At 44.0% G+C, this 17422-nt stretch overlaps 1 long non-coding RNA gene and 1 pseudogene across 2 annotated transcripts; one reads left to right on the forward strand and one right to left on the reverse strand.

Annotated features, from left to right (window-relative positions):
- Positions 1–2602: 2602 nt before the first annotated feature.
- On the forward strand, positions 2603–7909 carry LOC127327648 (uncharacterized). Of its 2 annotated transcripts, XR_011750757.1 has the most exons (7): positions 2603–2933; positions 3038–3479; positions 3576–3603; positions 3728–3779; positions 4787–4891; positions 5568–5666; positions 7536–7909. It is a non-coding gene; the product is annotated as an uncharacterized lncRNA (long non-coding RNA). The 2 variants fall into 2 exon arrangements; XR_007868663.2 differs by having other exon boundaries at positions 2603–3479.
- LOC127339833 (coronatine-insensitive protein homolog 1a-like) lies at positions 6530–7428 on the reverse strand (annotated as a pseudogene).
- Positions 7910–17422: the final 9513 nt, after the last annotated feature.

Consider the following 17422-nt stretch of genomic DNA (forward strand, 5'->3'; position numbering starts at 1 on the left):
CTGTCTCCAACTATTACAAAATAAAGTCTAAAAGATACTAGCAAATCTTCGAGGTCTTCAAACTCTTTCTTCTTCCAAGACATAATCTTGTACTTTTCTGAAGGCAGCCAAAGATAGATAACAAACCATAGATCTGTAAATACCAATGAAGGTTCTCCCATAATTTTAATTTGAGCCGCAATGCCAAGGCTGCGTGCACGCGCGCAACCATTAAAGTAGTCAATCAACATCGGCAAGAGTACCAACACCGGTATGTCAGGGAATAAAAACCGATCTGCCTTGTCGACGTTGATGGACAGCCGAGAATACGAATCACCATTATCGAGGACGTAGCAACCGGGACAAGAACTGCGAGGATAATCCTCCTCGCGGCAACCATGAGAAAAGATCCAAGATCGATCTGGCGAAGTAAGATATGAACACCCATACCTAGATAATTGTAATCTTTCAGCACTACCATTGACGTCGGGAGGAGATCTCGTCGTCGAACGAAAGACCGAAGATCACTTATTGCAGATGATGACATCTCCATTGCGGGAAACCAACAAGAAAACGCCGACCAAAAATCTAACATAGACTACTGAAAAGACTACTTTTATTGAAAACTCCACTCATAGATCGGGTTCCCCACTCCTCCCGACACCGGCGAAGCCGGCCGGAGGAGGGGGAACCGATTTATGGAGAAGGTTGAATCGGGGCGGCTAGAGCTTTTCTCAAGAGGCGGCGGCTACTGGTGGGATGATAGCCGATGGAGAGTGCTTTCCTTGTGTCTGTGAGAGCCTCAAGTTTCGCGTAAGATTCTCTTGGTTCTGATGTATTTGTCACTTCTTTTTGTAACGTATGCATTTGCGACTCTGTGTTTCACTATTGATCTAGCCGTGCGAGTTACCTACCGCGGGCAGTTAATCTACTACTGTACATTAATCTGCATTTATACATACTCATTTACCTCCCTAATGATAATACGTACTAGCTGTTTAAATTTTTAGACTCTAAGGGGACGACGCATTTCGGACGCCCAAAAGTGGTCGCGAGCGTCCGTTTGCGTCCTCTGCAGACATTTTTTATCCGCGCATTTGTTTGCATCTGGATGTGCTTTCACTGGGTGACTCATTTGTAGATTTGCAACATATTTGAAAGCAAATAAAAGTAGTACATTTTAAAACATAGAAACTATACAAAGTAGTTCTAGAACCCTAGACTACTTGCTGCCTGACGGGACGGCCCCGTCATTGCGTCGCTCCCTCGCCTGCTTCTCCGTCGCCTTCCGTGCGGCCGCTATGGCTTGGTGCGCCGCCGCGTCCTCTTGCAAGCACTGCTGCAACCTCGTGTTGGCGACGTCGTCCGTGAGCGTTTCGAAGGAATCGACTATAGCTCTCTGCTCCACCGCCATCTCCTCCGGGGTAGGCGCATCAGGGTCATCGGAAGACCATGATATGTCGGAGTCGGAGTCCTCTGCGGCTGCGGAGGCCGCCAGCCTGCGTTGTTCCATCTCGGCGTCGAACGCCACGTGGACGTGGACGTGGGAGGTAGAGGTGGAGGTGGAGGCGCGCCAGCCTGGCCGCGGCCGGTGCTGCTCATGGTGGCTCTGGTGGAGGCTGAGCGGCAGCGGCGCTACGGTGGAGGCTATGCGACGGCTAGGGTTTTTTAGGGAGGAGATGAGATGCTCGCGCCCCTGTTTATATAGATCAGAGGCATGGTGACGATCGCGGCACGCGTGGCAACGCCATTACATCGTGCGCAGAGGTAGGCGATGGCCGCGCGCCACGCGAGGCATCGCCATTTACGCGGCCTGCCGAAGCAACACCTCGGCGTTAGTACTGGCAGAGAAGACGCATCGACGCTGGGTCACTGAAAGGAGGGTTAGACGAAACGTCCGCCAGACGCGAGCGGACACTTTGCGCGTCCGCGCAGCGTCCGCAGAGACGCATCCGAGACGCATATTTGGGCGTCCGAAATGTAAATTTATGTTCAAGATTTGTTAGACATTAACTTTTCTCGTAATATGCGCTATGATACGGTATCCACTTATGTTACTCTAATCTCCTCTCTCCTCCTTAATTAGCTTTCACATAAGTATTTTTGTGAGACCAATATGCATGATACTAGCTAAGATACTAGCATTATCTTCTCCCACGAGGGCCATCTTATTTGCACGTGAGCAAAACTTCTCCCATGAGGTTATTAAGATTTCAGTGGATATGCTCTTTGCCGTGGATGATAGTGTGATTGAACCTGCACAGTGCCGAACAATGATTCCTTTTGTCTCAGATCAAACAATAAGTACTATACTATTTGGCAACAAACTTCTTTTTTCTCATAAATTTGGATTTATTTTTTGTGGCCCTGTTCTGCTGACACGTATTTCCATCTATCATGTTATTGTTTGGTGTGCACCTTTGGAAGCGTCTTGCAATTTTCGTCTAATTTATTACAGTACAATTGTTCACTTGGTGATCTTTGTGTTTTAAGGCTAAGTGAGTGTAGCATATTTGTTTCTCTGGACCGCCTGTTCGTTTTGTCTCTACCGCACCGCTTTGACTCGGGCTTCACTCTAGAAGACTCACCTCGAGTCCCACGCGCCACGCCCTCTCTTCTTCTTCCTCCCAGAGCCCGTATGAATCACAGTCTCCCAGTGTTGTACCTCCAACCATCTTCCCCTTCCCAGATTCTCCTCCCCCCACGAGCCCTTCCATGGTCGCCCGCCTTGCGTGGTTAGGTCCTCTGATGCGGTCGTCACCGAGGCGATCCCGTCGCCCCCGCCGCGGTAGCTCGCCTCTCCTGGACGGTGGCCCTCGAACCGGCCATATGGTTTGCCGGGTGAGCGCGCGAGGATCACCAGGGCTGGTGTCTGCTCCAGATCAGGGAAACTACATTGCTTCGGGGCCGCCCAGCTGCCAACGATGACAGGGAGAATTGATTATAACCCCCATGTTCGTGCGTCTTGGATCTTAAGCCCCTTTCTCGGCATGCCTCTCTTTTAACCCCCTCAGTTCAGCCACGTTGTTGCTAATTCCCCCCTTTGGCATTGTTGGAGACCATGGGCAAGTTGGAGACCAAGGGATATCGGAAAGATCCCGCAGCAGGAGCAGGACAGAGGCGCACGGACAGAGGGAATCGCGTGGCTGAGGCCCTCAGGCTTGGTTCTCCGTGAGCAGCTATTCCTCCTTATGGAGATATAGTGGGAGCGGCAACTACGGTCGCCTGGCCGCCACGTCCCCGTCGCGACTTCAGCCAGGAGAGAGAATCGAAGAGGCGAGGGTCGAGAGCGTCCGCGGCGGCACCAAATCGACCATGGCTGGTATGTCCATCCTCGCACATCAAGATTTTGGCTCCACATGAATACAGGGTCTCCTTCAGATGTGAGGAGTAGGTGTGTGGAAGCAATGGCCGGTTGCTGCCCATCATGGCGGCACTGGTCAAAGCCATGGCCGCATGCTTCTTGCTAATGGAGTACCTAGCCTAGGCTGCAGCTCAAGGTTTCCTGACACTTCGACTTCATATCATGTGTTCATTTACTACCTATGTGTAGTTTAGGCCTTCTCACTTAAATCTGAGCCAACAATTTTCTGCAGTTAAAGATGCAGTTTGGTGCAATAGATTGTAAGAGGCTCATCAAACTCCTTTTACGGATTGTTTTGAACTACATTGTTTTCGCCTTTTTTTTCAAAGGTAAAAAGTGTTTCTTATTTTAGATTAGATTTGTCTTATTTCCACATTTTTTCAGGTCATATCTGAAAGAGTTTCCCACTATCTGTATGTTCTGGATCAGTGAAAAGGTGGCTAATCTGCAATCATTAATTTTTTTCACCCAAGTCCTTATGATGATGCTATTGAATTTAATCGCATCAATTATTTACAGATTTGGCAGAAGTGTATTTTTGAATGATCGTCACAACTGATGTTGATCAAGCAGTAGCAGACTTAGCATCTTAATTTTTGGTTTGTTTTAGAAATAGGAAATGCAGTCTCAGTGACTTTGGTTTTGTTCAGCGAAATAGCTGAAGATCAATGCGTGTTTATTTTGTAGCATATTGAAGTGAGTTACTTCCATATTGAGATAAGCTTTTCCCAAAATGTAAGGTTATGCAGAGGTGCTACGTTATCTCATGGCCTGCTTCTCACGATAAATTGCTTGTGGTGTTCAGTGTGCTCCTCATCTGTAGAAATTTGCTTACATTCAATTGTCTACATTATAGAGAAACCATAGAGTAGTTGCCCTGGTTCCGTCAAAATTCGCTTCCCGTTCATCGAATAAGTTTTGCAAAAATCATAGATTGCTTATTATTGTCATACTTCCCTTTCTTCTGAACAGAATCTGTAGGCAACAAAAATGTCATGTCTTTTCCTTTTGCTCAGAATGATGCATCCAGGAAAAAGTATCCATTACTTAAAATTTGTAGGCATTATATCCTCAGCTGCAGGAAATAATGTGACTTCTCTATGGCATTCACGTTGGTTATTTTTCTGAATTCTATTTGCAACTCCAGAAAATAATTGGTTATGCTATTTCATACAAGTTAGAAAATGCTGATTTGTCAAAAGTTTCGGTAGACATAAATGGAAGTTTAGGGTTGTCATTCTTTAGCTATTCTATAAGAAAGTGTCAGCACAACATTCGAATGAATAATTTAGGAGGCTTTATTTGAGAGGGTTTCTACCTTGGGTCTATCTGAAACATGTTTTGCTGGTTTGGTTGTCATCCCAAACTAACAAGATAATTAGAGACTTTAGATGTTTTCTTGCCGACGTTTTAATATCTGTATTTTTTGGTTGTTCATACTAGGTTTTCTTCTCTGGTCCGTATAATCTCATGGCTGTTGGGCATTCTGGACATCGTTGGGCCGTGCTGCTTTCTTTTTCTCAGGGTTCCTCGCAGCTCCGCTCACAGGTACTTACTGCTTAAGCTTCTCTAAGATAAAATCATTGACACCCTATTTATCAACTGTATAGCATGCTTGGGGTTTCCAATGGCTTCAGGTTTTTCGTGTGTTGAAATCATAAGAATAATAAGTAAACAAGTTGTATCAGGCTAACAGAGCAGGTATGCATGTTTTTCTTTTGAAATCTATGACAAACATGTGGCATCTGGCCACAAAATATAGGTCGTAATTATCATGGAATACTCAGATCAACCAACCATTATTTGGTACTGTCTTCTGCATCCATGTTCTATTTTTTCTAATTTTTGTATCAACCAAAGAATTGGGCTAAATATCTACATCATTGATTGTTCTTTGTCTTTATATAATTTTACTCCTCAGCTCCCACTATATTCTTTCTACTGAAGTTGTTTCCGAATCTTTATCGTGTATAGGTTTGTCCTTGGCGTCTCTCATCCACATTATTAAATAACTGGTGAAAGTTCATTATTTTGTTGAATACAAAAAATAGAGGTTGTTTTTACTGAATAGGCGCAGTAGGTCCTGATTTAGTGTAATCCTCTATTTCAAGGTTCCAATATCAAATATTATGTACATTGTATCTCTGGTTGAAAAAAGTTAATTTTTTTGTGCTAGCTGATAACAAACGGTTACCCTTAGCTAAGAGATCTAAAATTTGTGCAGGCATATCCGTAAGGATCTTTCTGAAACAAAGCATGTCTTGAAAGTCTCAGATTGGTAGCTTTTTGTCTTCAGAAATTATACAGATGGATCCCCCTTTTGGTGAGAACAAAATTATGTTCTTCTATATCATTTTGGTGCCTACGGTACACACACATTTCATGGTTTTCTTCTCATTCATCAATTACTACGTTCTTGTGCTTTCTTTTGATTTGGTTGCAGAACAATTGTTGAAATAACGTAATAAATAAATAAAAGCTTTATGGGTGCTAATAGGTCTTTATATATTTAGAATTTAGTAGGTTTAGTTTTATAATACCTAACTGATATTTCATTTGTATACTAAGATTGTTTTCTGGCACGATTAAAATTAGACATTGACAAACTCCACATATTATAGTTGAGAGAATAAATAATTGGAGTCCTGACCAAAAGAATCTTTTGTGCTTCATGCTTTTACATAGTACTTCCCACTGTTGATAGGCCATGAAAGAAATGCAGCCATTCCCAATTACACTTTCTGTTCTCAGTTGTCAACGGAAAAAAGAGCATAGAGAAGTGGGTTTAGTATTTAAACACATGCATAATCAGTGAAGCCATATCATGATTTCAGAGACATAGGATGGACTACAACTCTAAAGGATCCAAGAGCAGCTTAGTATATATCTACACACACACCTTTGACCTTCCTGTATTACATAGTCCAGCACGAAGTGACAAGATCAAATGCTCAAAGCATAGAGCAACTTAGTATGCATACAGATTCCCAGGATTAGATAGTGGTACAAAGTAACAACAACTTATTGCACTACACCTCAGATACAATAGTGATATATACTAGCTTATTACGGCACAATAGCAGGCAACTAATTATAACTAGATCCATACAAATTACCATATTGGGACAAGGGTTTGTTACCCAAGAGATAGGGCAACAGGGTACACACAACTTGATGTATTTACAATCATGCAGCCGGATGCAATGGAGTCACCTAATCAGGGCAGTCCAACCTTTATCCAGCAAGGGAGTAGTAGGAAAGAACATAGACTTGACTATCCACACACGTTTCTCCATCAACTGCCATGCGTAACATCCTCTATGGACTCGGAGACGTAAACTCGATGTTCTAGAACGGCCTTGCCATGAGGAGGAGCTCAAGGCCTGTTGGAGAGCCTTTATAGCCTTGCACCCATATATACCTCAGTGATGGCATCCAGAGCATAGCGAGGGATAGGGTTTGCTCGCTGAAGCCTGAAGCAGCAACTCCCAAGTTCAAGCTTCCATAGGTTGGTACACCCTATTGCAAAGTGGACCAACCTGATGTTAGAATCCCCGATGTTGCACAGTAGCATATATTGGATATTTCCACTGTTCTGCCTGATGTAGTCAAGGCCCGTGTCTGAAACCCCTTCAGGTCTCAGGTAGAGAGCAAATCTCTGGAGCTTGGTGCAGTTCCTTAACAGAGCACGGACTTATCAAGTGGCAGTTTAGTTACCTGCTTTTGCCTGTCAAGCAGGACAAGCCGGAAGTCATAAAGATTTTGGCATAAAATCCTAATAGATTCCAGAGCCCCACTGGTGATATCAGATACATAGGAAGCTATTTACTCCAGGTCACGACAATCAACATCTACTGCTGTCAGCCCTAACTGAGAAACTCCTCCTTGCTTTTCTTGTAGACCTGGATTATTGTCCCCTCACTCGATTTGAAGTCTTCTTAGTTTCTTGCGTGTGTCGCCAACAACCTGTAACCCTCTATCTTCTATTACATTCCTCACCTGATGCAAAAATCTTGATGGAGCTGACTAAAAGGATCTTTTCTATATGCTTATGACAGAGTGAAGTATACTGTATGTGTATGCATTATTATTTGGTGTGCTTTTGTTTATAATAGAACTATTTTTGAATGGTCACGGAAAACTCTGTTAGTTACGATGGAAGTGTTTTGCTTTTGGTCTCCCTCATTGCTAGATGCTGGAAACGAGAGTGCATTCAAGGGGAAACCAGTGTTGAATACATGGTGTTCGATGTGCCTGAGTGGGCACTTGGCAACCAAAAGAAACTAATTCGGTCGTGCAGTACCATCCAACTTCCCCTATTATTGAACCATGACACTACACTAACACACCTATTGTGTGTTTTGTTGATACATTCTGTAAAATGTAACCATAAGGACATCAATTTACCTCATAGCAATAGTAGTAATTTTTTTTGTTCATTTATCACCTTCAAAATTTATCTAGGTGGTGCTTACGGTTTAGCAGATTCTATGGAACTGAACTGTGCATTTATTTGAATCCCTCCTTAGTATACGTTGGCCTATATGGATTTGATGATAATTTTTACACTTTCCTGATAATTATGTGATAGCCAGTCAACTTTCCTATGCAAAATGATAGGAATTAATATACACATTGTATATCATGTCATCGTCGTAATTGATGATAGAAGCATCTATTAGTCTTCCACTCATGGCTACGATAAGGGTGCGGCGTGCCGCCGCGCCGGCCTTTGCTAGTCATTACTAATGCCCAGACATTTGTTAGTTCAACAGCTCATCGGAAGAACGCTATTCCCGAACCTGTTTGTGCAAGAGTAAACACGAGTAAAGGGTCCTGTATTTACTTTTCACCGGCCGAAAACTCGGACGAGCTAGCATAACCCGTATCTCTAAACTGTAAAAGAGCATATTCCTAGAATATGTCAAATCATTTTTTTTCTTTTTTCCCCTTCTTCCTCCTCTCCTTCTTCCTCCTCCAGCCCCACTGCCCCTGCCCCTGCCCCGCCCGCCCGGCCGGCCGCCGCCCCCCGCCGCTGCCCGCCGCCATGGCCCGCTGCCGCCCGCCGCCACCCCTGCCGGCGCGCACGCCCGCCACGGCCCCCGTCGCCCCCTGTCAACACCCGGATTTTTAAGTCCAGATGCCTATTATGTCATTCATCGCAATCCCAGGAATATTGTTGTTGCGAGACATAATAGTTAAGTATCATAGTCATCATTCATTACAAACCATATTGTCTTACAACTTGAATCACATGATCCATATTACACGAATAGTTGATCTATTGATCAACGAACAAACACAAGTTCATAGCGGAAGCGTAAAGATAAATGGACTCTCTAGTCCACAGGCCAACGCTTGACGTCGGAAGACTCCTAGTTGTCGTAGGCGTCCTGCTGGTCATCTCCTTGGTAGTTCTGTTCATCTTCATACTCTGACCATTTGAATAGCCAGGGACAAAGCCGTGAGTACTTTAAGTACTCGCAAACTAATACTAGTGTAAGTGCTAACAATTCTAGTAAGGGGTGCTAAGCTCTAGTTTATTTGCATAAAGCCAATTTTAGTTCACAAGTATTTGAGCAAAGACTTATTCAAATGCTAACTAACTCAAGTGGGAACATTAGTGTCATTCCCACAATTCAAGTGGTGATTCAAAAACAAGTCACCATTCACCATTCATTTCACCAATAATTTCAAGAATCTGACACCGGTAACTGTATGGCCTTTCCAACCGTCTGTAACCGTGGACACGGCTATTCGAATAGGTTTACACTCTGCAGAGGTTGCACACTTGTGCCACAACATTTGATTTCATCTGTCGGGATTACCCCGAATCATCGTAACATAGTACGCGGATCATCAATCATAACCTTTCACTTACAAACCCTAGTATGAGCACCTCTCCCCATGAGCTTGGCCTCCCAGTGAAGACCAACTGTCAACCTGGGAACTGCACAGGACTTGGCCGTACAATTCACCTCAATTCACATCATTTCTCAACAACGGAGGCAGCCTCAGCATAACCCCTATGATGTGTGTTCAGAGGGAACCCATACTAAGATGCATAAATTTCCAGTTAAGCCCTACCCATAATCAGGTATTGTGGGGGTACTCAATATTGGAAAGGTATCGCATTCAAGCCAATATCAGTTTTATCAAAAATCACCATCTTCTCCAAGTCATATTCACCTTCAAAATTCATTCAATGGAATGACTCATCATTCCAAGGTTTCAAATTCATTTCAAAAATCACATGTTCCCATCTAGAGTAGTCAAGTTAATTTTAGTATTTAACACTAGCACTAATCATGAGGGGTGCTATCTTGCTTGGCTAGCTTGAGACTAACTTTGCTACTCTAGTAACCTTCTTCAACTTAGACCAAAGTTAACTATAAAAGTAACTCTTTAAATAAACAAGTAAAAACTTGTATGGTAAAAACTTGGGATAGGATTGTGGTAAGAAAGGTAAGACTAATGGTGCCTTGCCCCAAAGGCTTTGCACTTTGCAAGAATATTAGCTTGCCTTGGTAGTGATCAAAGTTCTCCTCTTCCTCCTCTTGGTAGCAACCTTCTTCTTCCGGGTATTCTCCGGTGCTAGCGTCTAAATTTGAATACGAGGTATAATCACTCAACAAATTCAATAGCTATTCTAAGCATCACAAGCATTCACACAAACTATTCTAGTCACACAATTAATACAATTAGGTGCATTGGTTTCTTTTCTTTAGGAGAAATAATTTCCTCTCATTACATATGTAAATGATAGTTTCCATTTAGTTCTTGAGAAATAATTTCCTCTCATTGAATCTTCTTAAGATTTAATTTCTCAAACAATCATACATGAAATCATGTTGACCTAAGTCAACCATTCATCATCATCATTTGAGAAAATGATTTAAATGAGGTGAAGTACCTCGTACTATTTAACAATGCCTATTATGATTTAAAATCTCCAAGTATTTCATGTGAGAGTATTTGACCAGGGGTCCCAACTTCATATAAAAGTACTTGGGACAAGATTTAAATGAAGTGAAACACTTCATATAATTTGCATAATAGTTTTGGACAATATCACTTAAGTAACTAGCCATATAGTCCTTTATTTAAACTAGGGCAGGATCATCCAAAGTGACCACACCATATTTTTGCAGAAACAATTATTGAAGTGAAATGTGAGCTATTAGAGTTGGAATTAACTAAATATCACTTTTGGTTGATTTTTAAGATTTATTTGAATGTGCAAAAGTCCCTGACTTAATCTTTTTGTCACATTAATTCTACAAAGAATCTAAGGTTGAGGCCAGTGGCATTGGTTAGATCTTTTTACTAGATTTCCAACAATATCAAGTTTGCTAAATTTGGCCAATCAAAACAGATTCTATTGAATTTCAAAGTCAGGACCAATATTGAATTTGAACTGAAATTAATTAAACGAGATTTGAATAAAAGGGCCGGCGGGAAACTGAGTTGGGCCGAATTGATTTAAAATGGCCCACGTCCAGCCCACCACGCGTCCACGCACGCGTGGGCTGTCTGACGGTGGGATCCACCAGTCAGCGACTCATAACGCCCGAAGCGGTACGAGCGACGTGGCGCGTTGGATTAGAAGAAGATCCAACGGCCGATGGTCGTCGTCTTCTCCGGCGAGAACCCGAGGGTCTGGCGGCGAGCCTAGGGGGTCGGAGGGCTAACCAGGGCTCCGGCGATCGGCGGCGAGGTTCAGGGCGAGGTTGTCGATGACGGTGAAGCAGCCTGTAGCAGTAGCGGAGCTTGGGGAGGTCTGGATCGACGGCGATGTTCGCAGAGCTTCCGCGGCTCCGATCTTCCAATTCCGGTGACTCCGGCGGCGATTGATCTGGCTAATGGTGCGAGGAGAAGCGGTGAAGAGAGGGGAGTGAGATGGTGTGCTCAATGGAGTCCAGGGAACGCTCTATTTATAGAGGCGTGGAGGTGCTGCGGGGCAGTGATGCGGTCGACATTGGCGCGGCGGTTCCGGCGAGCTAGCGAGCTAGAGGATGGCGGGGAACTGTTCTGGGTGTCCAGGTGGTGCGTTTGGCGGCGACAGCGCTGTCGGGCGGCGCCTAAATCGGTCGCGTTTCTTCCGTGTCTGCCCGTGGCTGCGGCGGAGTGTCGTCCTTATCTCTGGCAGCGGCGGGCACGGGTTGCTGTCGTGGGCGTGTCTGGCGGCTTCGTGGTCGCCAGGCGGTGCTCAACCTGCAGCGAGGTGGTCCAGGGCGTGCTCGAGTTGGCGAGACGGTGCGTGGCCAGTGGCGTCCGCGGCGCGCGCATGTGCGACGCCAGCGGCATCCTGGCAAGATCTTGGCGCGCAAAATCCGGCGCTGGTCGGCGTTGCTCGTGGCAGTGGCGTTGCTAGGCGTGGCTAGGGAGGTGAGGTGGTGAGCTTTGGCAAGGTGGCCGTGGCCAGAGAAGAAGAGGAGGAGGGGTAGCTCGACATGTGTGGCATGGGCCGGCATGGCCATGCCATGCAAGCTATGCTTTGCCCTCCTAGGGTTTCTATGCAGGCATGAGTGAGAGAGGGGACCAGGGGACAGGGTGGAGTGAGATGGGGAAGTAGGTTTGGCTAGAGCACTATTTGAAATAGTGTTTGAATTTAATCCATATTTGGAAATTGCAAACTTTGCCCAATTTTGGTTGAGCTCAAATGGTTTCAAAAATTGAAAGTGGTGGGTTTGGTTGAGTTGCAAATGACCAGAGACAACTATTTGTGTTGGTGGAATTTTAAAAATCAAAGTAATGCAAAATTGCACAAAGTGAGATTGTTGCATATAATAAAAAGTCTCAACTTTGCATGAGCATAGAATTTGATCCAAGATGATTTTGGCTTGGTGGTCTTTACCAAAGTTGTTCACCTTGATGTGCTCTTAGATGAGGTGCAAAGAATTGGGAAAGTTTAGATAGAAAAACTCGAATTGCAAGGGCTCAAAGTAGGGATCAGAATATAAATGGCAGATTTTACCATTATCATATGTGATCACAATTTGAGTTTGAATTTGATTTGATTTGTGTTTCTTTGATTCCAAAAGTTGTAATAAGTGTTTAGTAACATAATACAACTAATGGTGAAGACCAAATTGGTCTAGGGTAAAGATTTGCAAAAATGGCATAAACCATATGTGAGGGTCTTAGGGTTTTCTTATTTGATTTCTTTCTCTTTTATTTTATTTGGTTTGTGATCTTCACTTGATGACTTTAGGGTTTTAGGGTTCAGCACAATTACACAATAACAATCACCATGGCATATCACTCAAATGCACAAGTCCTATGCATGGCACTATATGCAAATAAAAGTTTTTGTTGGTTCAAAATTTGGATCTCTGGAAATCTTCTTCTTCTTATTGAAATTTGGGATGTGACACCCCCGCCCACCACAGCCTCCGCCAGCCACCGGCCATGGGCCGGCCGCCCCGCCCACCACGGCCCTGTCTCCACCACCCACCACGGCCACCCCTGCCCGCCGCCATCGGCCCGCCGCCGCCCAGCCCGCCGCCACCGGCCGGCCGGCCGCCTTGCCTCCGCCCGCCACTGCCTTGGCCACGACCGCCCTCGCCTGCCACGGCCGCCCTCACCCGCCACGGCCGCCCCCGTCCGCCCCCGCCCGTGAGAAGACCTGCAGGCACTGTAGCGCGGCAGCCACGGACGCTCGGCGGCGCGGCGGAGGTGGTCGCACGTTTCTCCAGCGGGACTCCATGGCGGAAGCAGTTGCAATTTGGTGAAAATTCAGCGCGCCACAGGTGAGGGGTTGGCCCTGTATTCAGCCTCACACCCTGTACTTGTAAGGGGCGAGGAGCCGCCCCGTAGCCAAAACTGTAAAAAATTTACGGGGTTGGGCGTTTTAAAGGGTCTATTAGACGGCCGGGTAGAGCTCTACCCGTATATCGGCGGTTATTTTACGGGTTTGGGCGTTTTAAGGGGTCTGTTAGACATGCTCTTAGATGACTGAATCATCAGTTGAGAAAGATACTAGTACTTCGGTTGAAAATTCTGAGTCTGGTTTGCGGGCGTCTGATATAAGGGTGTCCCTGTCTGACACTGCATCTGCCAGTTTTGTTGGCCCCTCCATTTTAACTAATATCCTACCAGTCAATGCTGATGATGATTCTGACATGGTGATTCAGAACAGATCAATAGTTGCTACTGAACTTTCTCCTGCTGTTGTAGATGAGGTTGCATCTCGGACTTCTGTTCAACCTGCTCCGACACGTGCTCGTGGGAGTTGATATGTCTCCGACGTATCGATAATTTCTTATGTTCCATGCCACATTATTGATGATATCTACATGTTTTATGCATACTTTATGTCATATTTATGCATTTTCCGGCACTAACCTATTAACGAGATGCCGAAGAGCCAGTTGATGTTTTCTGCTGTTTTTGGTTTCAGAAATCCTAGTAAGGAAATATTCTCGGAATTGGACGAAATCAACGCCCAGGGGCCTATTTTCACACGAAGCTTCCAGAAGACCGAAGATGATACGAAGTGGGGCCACGAGCTGGCGACACACTAGGGCGGCGCGGCCCAAGCCTTGGCCGCGCCGGCCTACTGTGTGGGGCCCTCGTGTGGCCCCCTGACCTATCTCCTCCGCCTACTTATAGCCTTCGTCGCGAAACCCCCAGTACCGAGAGCCACGATACGGAAAACCTTCCAGAGACGCCGCCGCCGCCAATCCCATCTCGGGGGATTCAGGAGATCGCCTCCGGCACCCTGCCAGAGAGTGGGGCCCTCGTGTGGCCCCCTGACCTATCTCCTCCGCCTACTTATAGCCTTCGTCGCGAAACCCCCAGTACCGAGAGCCACGATACGGAAAACCTTCCAGAGACGCCGCCGCCGCCAATCCCATCTCGGGGGATTCAGGAGATCGCCTCCGGCACCCTGCCGGAGAGGGGAATCATCTCCCGGAGGACTCTTCACCGCCATTGTCCCCTCGGAGTGATGAGTGAGTAGTTCACCCCTGGACTATGGGTCCATAGCAGTAGCTAGATGGTCGTCTTCTCCTAATTATGCTTCATTGTCGGATCTTGTGAGCTGCCTAACATGATCAAGATCATCTATCTGTAATGCTATATGTTGTGTTTGTTGGGATCCGATGGATAGAGAATACTATGCTATGTTGATTATCAATCTATTACCTATGTGTTGTTTATTATCTTGCATGCTCTCCGTTATTAGTAGAGGCTCTGGCCAAGTTTTTACTCTTAACTCCAAGAGGGAGTATTTATGCTCGATAGTGGGTTCATGCCTCCATTAAATCTGGGACAGTGACAGAAATTTCTAAGGTTGTGGATGTGTTGTTGCCACTAGGGATAAAACATCGATGCTATGTCCGAGGATGTAGTTATTGATTACATTACGCACCATACTTAATGCAATTGTCTGTTGTTTTCAACTTAATACTGGAAGGGGTTCGGATGATAACCTGAACGTGGACTTTTTAGGCATAGATGCATGCTGGATAGCGGTCTATGTACTTTGTTAGGCATAGATGCATGCTGGATAGCGGTCTATGTACTTTGTCGTAATGCCCAATTAAATCTCACAATATTCATCATATCATGTATGTGCATTGTCATGCCCTCTCTATTTGTCAATTGCCCAACTGTAATTTGTTCACCCAACATGCTATTTATCTTATGGGAGAGACACCTCTAGTGAACTGTGGACCCCGGTCCATTCTTTTAATCGAATACAATCTACTGCAATACTTGTTCTACTGTTTTCTGCAAACAGTCATCATCCACACTATACATCTAATCCTTTGTTACAGCAAGCCGGTGAGATTGACAACCTCACTATTTCGTTGGGGCAAAGTACTTTGGTTGTGTTGTGCAGGTTCCACGTTGGCGCCGGAATCCCTGGTGTTGCGCCGCACTACATCTCGCCGCCATCAACCTTCGACGTGCTTCTTGGCTCCTACTGGTTCGATAAACCTTGGTTTCTTACTGAGGGAAAACTTGCTGCTGTACGCATCACACCTTCCTCTTGGGGTTCCCAACGGACGTGTGCTGTACGCGTATCAAGCTCTTTTTCCGCGCCGTTGTCGGGAGATCAAGACACGCTGCAAGGGGAGTCTCCACTTCCAATCTCTTTACTTTGTTTTTGTCTTGCTTTATTTTATTTACTACTTTGTTTGCTGCATTATATCAAAACACAAAAAAATTAGTTGCTAGTTTTACTTTATTTGCTATCTTGCTTGCTATATCAAAAACACAAAAAAATTAGTTACTTGCATTTACTTTATCGCTTTATTTACTATTGCTAAAATGGGTACTCCTGAAAATACTAAGTTGTGTGACTTCACAACCACAAATAATAATGATTTCTTATGCACACCTATTACTCCGCCTGCTACTACAGCGGAATTCTTTGAAATTAAACCTGCTTTACTAAATCTTGTTATGCGAGAGCAATTTTCTAGTGTTAGTTCTGATGATGCTGCTGCTCATCTCAATAATTTTATTGAATTATGTGAAATGCAAAAGTATAAGGATGTAGATGGTGACATTATAAAATTAAAATTGTTCCCTTTCTCATTAAGAGGACGAGCTAAAGATTGGTTGCTATCTCTGCCTAAGAATAGTATTGATTCATGGACTAAATGCAAGGATGTTTTTATTGGTAGATATTATCCCCCTGCTAAAATTATATCTTTGAGGAGTAGCATAATGAATTTTAAACAATTGGATACTGAGCATGTTGCACAAGCTTGGGAAAGAATGAAATCTTTGGTTAAAAATTGCCCAACCCATGGACTGACTACTTGGATGATCATCCAAACCTTCTATGCAGGACTGAATTTTTCTTCGCGGAACCTATTGGATTCAGCTGCTGGAGGTACCTTTATGTCCATCACTCTTGGCGAAGCAACAAAGCTTATTGATAACATGATGATTAATTACTCTGAATGGCACGCGAAAAGAGCTCCACAAGGTAAGAAGGTAAATTCTGTCGAAGAAACCTCTTCCTTGAGTGATAAGATTGATGCTATTATGTCTATGCTTGTGAATGATAGGACTAATGTTGATCCTAATAATGTTCCGTTAGCTTCATTGGTTGCTCAAGAAGAACATGTTGATGTAAACTTCATTAAAAATAATAATTTCAACAACAATGCTTACCGGAACAATTCTAGTAACAACTATAGGCCATATCCTTATAATAATGGCAACGGCTATGGTAATTCTTATGGGAATTCTTACAACAATAATAGGAATACACCCCCTGGACTTGAAGCTATGCTTAAAGAATTTATTAGTACACAAACTGCTTTTAACAAATCTGTTGAAGAAAAGCTTGGGAAAATTGATATACTTGCTTCTAAAGTCGATAGTCTTGCTGCTGATGTTGATCTTTTGAAATCAAAAGTTATGCCTAATGAAAATCATAATAATAAAATTGTTACTACAGCAAATGCCATCCAAGTTAGAATTAATGAGAATATAAGATTGATGGCCGAATTGCGTGCTAGGTGGGAGAAAGAAGAAAATGCTAAAGAAGATAATATAGCTAAAGTTTGGACTATTACCACCACTAGTAATGCTAATGCTCCACATGTTGCTGCTCCTCCTACTAATAATGGTAAAAGAATTGGTGTTGGCAATGTTTCCACTTCTAATGCAAAGCGCGAAAAACTGCCTGAAACTGCTAAAACTGCTGAAACTGCCTGTGATAAAACTGCTGAAATTTTTTCCAACATTGGGGATAATGATCCCATTGCTTTAGATTATAATGGTTTGGATTTTGATGATTGCCACATCTCTAAAGTTATAAAGTTCTTACAAAAACTTGCTAAGAGTCCTAATGCTAGTGCTATAAATTTGGCTTTCACGAAACATATTACAAATGCTCTCATAAAAGATAGAGAAGAGAAATTAAATCGCGAAACTTCTATTCCTAGGAAGTTAGAGGATGGTTGGGAGCCCATCATTAAGATGAAGGTCAATGACTTTGATTGTAATGCTTTATTTGATCTTGGTGCAAGTATTTCCGTTATGCCTAAGAAAATCTATAATATGCTTGACTTGCCACCATTGAAAAATTGTTATTTGGATGTTAATCTTGCT

Source organism: Lolium perenne, chromosome 1 (genome assembly GCF_019359855.2).
Source record: "Lolium perenne isolate Kyuss_39 chromosome 1, Kyuss_2.0, whole genome shotgun sequence".
NCBI classification, from domain to species: domain Eukaryota; kingdom Viridiplantae; phylum Streptophyta; class Magnoliopsida; order Poales; family Poaceae; genus Lolium; species Lolium perenne.